The following is a 7014-nucleotide window of genomic DNA, read 5'->3' as shown; positions in this document are numbered from 1 at the left end:
ATTGAACAAAGCAGGGGTTGGGGCACTGACCTCCATGTGTAGTCAAAAACCCATGTATAACTTTTGACACCCCCAAAACTTAACTGCCGCTAGACTGTTAACCAGAAGCCTCACCAGTAACGTAAACAGTTGATTAACACATATTTTGTACATTATGTGTATTATATGCAGTACTCTTACAACAAAATAAGTTAGAAAAAAGAGAATGCTATTAAGTAAATCATAAGGAAGAGAAAAATATATTTACAACATTGTACTGTGCTTACTGAAGAAAAAAATCTGCGTGTAAATGGAGCTGTGCAATTCAAACTCATGTTCAAGGGTCAAGTTTACTACTATTACCCCCAGTTCCCAGATGGGGAAACAAACTCAGGAAGGGTTAAGCTGATTTACCAATGTCACAAAGTCAAGAAGCCATAGAACCTTTGTTTCCCGCTATTTCACAATTCTACTTTCTATGCTAAATACTATGCAAACATAGTATTTTGGGCTGCCTGGGTGGCTCACTCAGTTGAGCATCTGACGTCAGCTCAGGTCATGATCTCACGGCTTGTGAGTTCAAGCCCCACGTCGGGCTCTGTGCTGACAGCTCAGAGCCTGGAGTCTGCTTCTGATTCTGTGTCCCTCTCTGTGCCCCTCCCTCTCTCATGCTCTGTCTCTCTTACTCTCAAGAATAAATAAAACGTTAAAAAAAATTTAAATAAAAAAACATAGTGGTTCTCTCTGAAACCATGTGCTGAAGACAGTGGGGAGAAGCAATGCCGAGAGAAGAGGGTCTGGATAGACAACAAAAACGATGTCCACTCCTCTGCAAAAGTGTTTAAGTGAATTAACAAGTAATTCCATTGGTGCATTGTAGTATGACTCTGATAATATTAGTAGCTTTCGTTTATTGGTGTCTTAAATCTAAGTAAAGAATCAGATTCAGGGTTTAAAGTAGGAACATTTGAACCCAGAAAATCCCACCTTGGTAACTGGACATGGCCTTGCTAAGTAGGAACTATTTGCCATGATGGATCTAAGATTTAAATTCCAAGAAGTGGTATGAATGGAACTTGGAAGGGACAATTCTGCTGATTTTACTTAAGCAGCTTACATACAGCATACGACACAATTTTCTACTAAGGTGATTAAATTAATTCATGGAAGAAATTATTTTGGGAGATAACTAAACTGTAATCTGACCAGGCCAGAAATGTTTCTACTTGTATTTTCCATGAACGAGGAAGTAGCAAATGGCCTGAATTCCTTGGGCCATGTTCCTCAGCAGGACCAAAAAAGAAAAAAAAAGACTTCTCAAAGTTTTTTTGAGAGCTACAAAGAAAAATTTAGACGGAAACCATTATATATAAAGGGGGTTATGTTGTGTGCATACCATGACGACATGGAAAAATTACTGTTTCATCTCAAAATGGAATGTTTCCTATACAATGGTTATGAAAATCTTCAACCTTGTGATTATCCCATGTATCTGGATTCCTCTGTTGAGCTTATGAGTTTTAGCATGTTATAAATCCAAAGCAACAGGTTAAGGCAAAATGTGCCAGTTATTTATTCAGTGTGCATAAACCTGACTACAAAAAACAGGAGAGTTACAATAGTACGTAAATACTCTGTAACTGTATTTATTTTAGGGTGTATATGTCATGCAGATCTAATATTAAATTGGTGGGGGAGAAATTACTGCATGTTTGAAAAAGATGCCATGGAAAGCTTAGAAGAATTCAAAGCACTGTAAAAATGCCAAAGTTATTCACCTATGAGCTGTATTTTCCCAAGAGATGTAAAAGATGTATAAAATTAAAACAAGGACCTATTAAGCAGCAAATTAAGCCTCATGTACTAGAGTTACTTCTGTCAGCACTTGAAAACTGTATAGTAAATACAAAGAAAAAAATTGAGAGGGCTCATACAAATGTTTATAAAAAACCCTAGTCCTTCTAAGGAAGTGCCTGGGTTTTCTGACAGATGAAAGTTTAACAATAGAAAATTTAGACACATGTACATATACATAAAACCTCAGGCCACAAGAAGAGTTAGTCCAAGTAGTAGTAACACAACGAATGTATCAACAATTATAACAACTTCTCTGTCCTCTGAGAATCAAGAGCTTTACAAATAACAGCAATAATTTAAAGTGTCTAAAATGATCATAAAGAATTATTAATATTTTTATGTTAAATATTTCCTAACAAAGACAATTGTAACTGTCAACATATCGTTAGCATAATCCAATGAAGAGTGGAAAGTTATGAGTGTTTCATTGAATGCAGCCATAATGCCCACTATTATTCCAGTGAGTTAGTAAGGAGGAAGAAAATACTCACATTGGGTTCACAATTGTTTTTATTGAGGTGTAACTGGCATACAGCAAAGTGCATATATTTAATGGTCCCACTTGATAAATTTTGGCATATATATATATATATGTATATGTATATATGTGAAACCATCACTACAGTCAAGAGAATGAACACATCCATTGCCCCAGAAAGTTTCCTCATGCCCTTTGGTGATTCCTTCTTCCCACTCCACTCCTCCCCAGCCTTGGCAAGCACTCATTATCGGCTTTTTGCCACTAGGGATTACTTTGCATTTTCTATAGTTTTCTACAAATGTAATCCTCCAGTGTGTTTGCTCTCTCATTCTTTTTCTCTCAGGAAGTGGGGTTGGTGGGGTGCTAGCCTCTTTCACTCAGCATAATTATTTTGACATTTATACTTGTAGTTGCTTTTCATTCTTAAGTTGTATTTCATTTACAGATATACTACAATTTGTTTATCCCCTTACGTTTGTTGGGGAGGAAAAGTTTTTCTCTATGCTTCAAGATTCTTTTGACTGGCCTAAGAATTAAATTGATATGAGACAGATTAATAGGAAAAAATCTAATCTAATTACATATGTACAGGGCTCCATAAGAATACGAGAATCACAGGTAGTCAGGCAAGCGAGGCTTTTATGCCATGCAGGGCTAAGGAGAAGGGGGTTGGGGCCTGGGATGTCAAAGAGAAGGGAAACAACTTACAAAAAAATGAAAAAGAGTAAATGTTTGGTAAACACATGTTTGCTGAGCCATACAGAAACAATGGGGCATAGGAATTTTAACAGACTTTGCCAAGTTCCTCCCTGTCTACCACTCCTAGTTCATAATTATCTATGGTGACAGCTCCTTCCTGGAGTCGGTCCTCTATCTAAATTCCTTCAAACAGTTTTTTTTTTTTTTTTAATGTTCATTTATTTTATTTTGAGAAAGAGACAGAAAGCACGAGTGAGAGAGGGCCAGAGAGGAAGGGAGAGAATTCCAAGCAAGCTCTCTGCTATCAGTGTGGAGCCTGAGGCAGGACCCGATCCCATGAACTGGGAGATCATGACAGGAGCCAAAACCAAGAGTCGGACACTCAACCAACTGAGCCACCTAGGTGCCCCCTCTATCTCAATTCTTTTAAGCAGTGAGGGGGAAGATCAAAAGTTCTTCCTGAGCCTTCTGTTTCTTCAAAATTATCAGCCATTGCCAAAGACACATATTTTGGGGTGACAAATTTTGCTCCCCTACATGTTAACAGAATTTGAGTTGTTTCCAGTTTGGGCTATCATAAATAAAGACGCTATGAACATTCATGTACAAATCTAAGTATGAACATATGCTTTCATTATCATGAGTAAACAGGAGTAAAATGACTGGATCATTCAATAAGTATATATTTAACATTTTAAGAATCTGCCAAACTATTTCCCAAACAGTTTGTACCATTTCACATTCTCACCAGCAGTGTATGAGAGTTCCAGTTCCTCCACATCTTGGTAGGGTGGGACTTTTCAATTTTGGTCATATTAATATATGTGCAATTGTTATCTCATTATGGTTTTAATTTGCATTTACTTAATGTTGAGCATCTTTTCATGTGCTTAATTGCCATCTGTGTATCTTCTTTGGTCAAATGTATGTTTGAATCTTTTGCCTATTTTTTATTGGGTTGTTTTCTTACTGGATTTTGAGAATTCCTTATATATTCTGTATAGAAGTCCTTTATCAGATATGTGATTTGCAAATATATTTTTCCAGCTCTGTGTCTTGTCTTTCTAGTTTTTTAACAGTATCTTTGAAAAGCAGAAATTCTTAATTTGATTAAGTGCTATATTTATCAATTGGTTCTTTTATGGATCATGTTTTTGGTGTTATAGAGTTTAGAACTCCGTCTACATGCAAAGTCATAAAAATTTCCTGTGTTTTCTCCCAGCTTTAGGTATTATACCTAGGTCTATGCGCCATTTCCTGATATTCTGCCCTGCAAAATCTTCCTACTCTGTCTTCCCTACATTCCCTCCTCCATCTCTCAACTCACAGAGAACAAAACACACTGGCTGGGTTCCAACCCCCCCCCCCCCCCCAACAGTCTCCAAACTTTCTCTAGGCAGTAGTCTGGAGCAATTGCAGGGCTCACCTAGTTGCTTCCCATCCGTCAAGACTCACAGTACCTCGTTGCCTTGTGGCCAATGTCTGGAGTTCCAGTGTCTCATATATTTTGTCTAGTTCTTTAAGGGTTTCAGGCAGGAAGGCAAATCCATCCTCTGTTGCTTTATCCTGACCATAAGCAGAAGCCCTACAAACCCTTGAACTTTAACAAAATTGCCTTTCTTTAATGATGAAAGGGCAAGAGTTTGCCACTCATAATTAGTATAGGTCACCACATTCTTCTAAGTTTTGTTCTTTTCCTATAAAACCCCAAAGCACTTAGCCTGTGATAATTATGGATATTTCTGTACTCCTCAAACCATCAACATAAAAATAGGTATCCAAAAAAAAAAAAAAAAAAAAATCCTGTTTGCCCTTTCCTAGGGGTACTTTTCCTAACAACAGCTACTCTAAAATTATTATTTATTTATTTTTTTTTAATTTTTTTTTCAACGTTTATTTATTTTTGGGACAGAGAGAGACAGAGTATGAACGGGGGAGGGGCAGAGAGAGAGGGAGACACAGAATCGGAAACAGGCTCCAGGCTCTGAGCCATCAGCCCAGAGCCTGACGCGGGGCTCGAACTCACGGACCGCGAGATCGTGACCTGGCTGAAGTCGGACGCTTAACCAACTGCGCCACCCAGGCGCCCCTAAAATTATTATTTAAATAAAATGAAAACACCCTACCTAGACCCTGCAATACAGGCAGCTAGTCTCTCAAAGTCATCTATAAGACTTATTGAGGGTACCCCAGCAGTCTCTGAATTGAATCATTATATTACTTCAGTTAAGGCTATCCTAATGTGAAACAAAATATGATGCCATTAGAGTTCCCTCATGTTATAATGTTCACTATCTAGGATTGTATTATAATGTGCACCTGACAATACTAGCAAGCAAGGACTTGAGATTTTAACCTACATTAGCGGTCTAACCATGGTCATAAAATAAACCTTGTTATCTGAAAAGAAGGCAGATGGAAAAATTAGCAAAGAAAAGAGAAAGGAGTTACCATGTGCCAGAAAACCCATCCATTGCCAGAGACCACCCTGAGATCATTTAGTAGAAAACTCTTAACATAAGGGGTAATAAGGCTAGGGTTTTTACATTCTGAGTGGGCGGGGGAATTCTCCTTTATGCAGATGGCTTGCTCTCTTGGAGAATGAGAGCCGAAAGAGTCTGCTCTTCCTTTTCAGGTATTTCCCTAAGAGCCCTTTCCTTTGTTTAATACCCTTATTTTGACCTTCCACTTCCCTCTGACCACTGTGTTCCTCGTACCTACTAGTCTTCGTCAAGGGAAACGGTTTCATCCTCTTGTGAGCAGAATCTCTAAGCCTTTTTGAGCCCCATAATCTCCAGGTAGCAAACCCAGCTTTCCTTGTTATTTCTATAGACCAGAGGGATCCCAAGTCTTTTGTAGCAGGCACTGTGCTATTGGTGTGTTTCACGCCTATGTTCTCAAAGGAGACAAAATAAATGGGAGGAAAATAAATGTTCGCCAAACGTGTCTCTTTATCAACCAGTGTTGGCTAAGAGTCACAAAGGCACACAAAGGCCCACGAGACAAGTTAACTACAGAGACACTAGGAGACTATACGAGGCTGGGGTTGTTGCCATTATGGCTCAAGCCTGGAAGGTCAAATATACTACAAACTCGTTATCTAATAGGACAAAGACAGTCTCATAGTCCTAAAAAGCTGGAAGTGAGTAATTAGAGAGAGAGAAAGAGGGAAGCAGAGAAAGAGGGAGGGAGGAAGAAAATAGGGAGAGACAAGGAGGGAGGGAAAAGAAGAGGGGAGGGAGCTCAAGGGAATCTTCTTCTGGCCAAAATAAGTGACAAAATCTAGTACTCTGCTTTGAAGAAGAGGGCTTAGGAATTCTCTTAAAGCCTACCAACTCTTAGTCTTCTTCATTTATTAACTGATAGTTGTTTCTATAGTATATTTTTTAAAGTTTATTTATTTTTGAGAGAGAGAAAGAGAGAGAGAGAGAGATGGCACAAGCAGAGAAGGGGCAGAGAGACAGGGATAGAGAGAATCCCAAGCAGGCTCTATGCTGTCTGCACAGAGCCTGACATGGGCTTGATCCCACGAACTATCATGACTCGAGCCGAAGTCGGACGCTTAACCGACTGAGCCACCCAGGCGCCCCCTCCAGTATCTTAATAAGTGAAAGGGTGGGAAAGACGTGGTTGGCAGTACTAACCATCCCACATGGTGCCAGCCACCCGGGGAAGGTGGCAGAAGGTTTGGAGGCAGCCTCGGGTGCTTTCCCCAAACTGTGAAGACTTCCTTCAGAAAACTAATACCCATGGCCCAGAGGGGGAAAATACTTTAAAATTAAAAACATCAAAAACATAATAGAGAACAGAAGGTAAAATATTAAAACTAAAAAAATGGATAGTTTTTAGCAGTTTAGCAAAACTAAAAGTGCACAAAAAACTGTTAAGGGAGGAAGTTATAATAAATAAAAGGAACATGAAAAGGATAATATGCTGAAAGCAAAGCCAGCTAAGGGAGCCAGATCACGAGCACTAGCAGGCTGGAGAGCAAGCCGGGC

The sequence above is a fragment of the Leopardus geoffroyi genome, chromosome A1 (genome assembly GCF_018350155.1).
Source record: "Leopardus geoffroyi isolate Oge1 chromosome A1, O.geoffroyi_Oge1_pat1.0, whole genome shotgun sequence".
NCBI lineage: Eukaryota > Metazoa > Chordata > Mammalia > Carnivora > Felidae > Leopardus > Leopardus geoffroyi.
Note: the sequence above shows the minus strand (reverse complement) of the source record.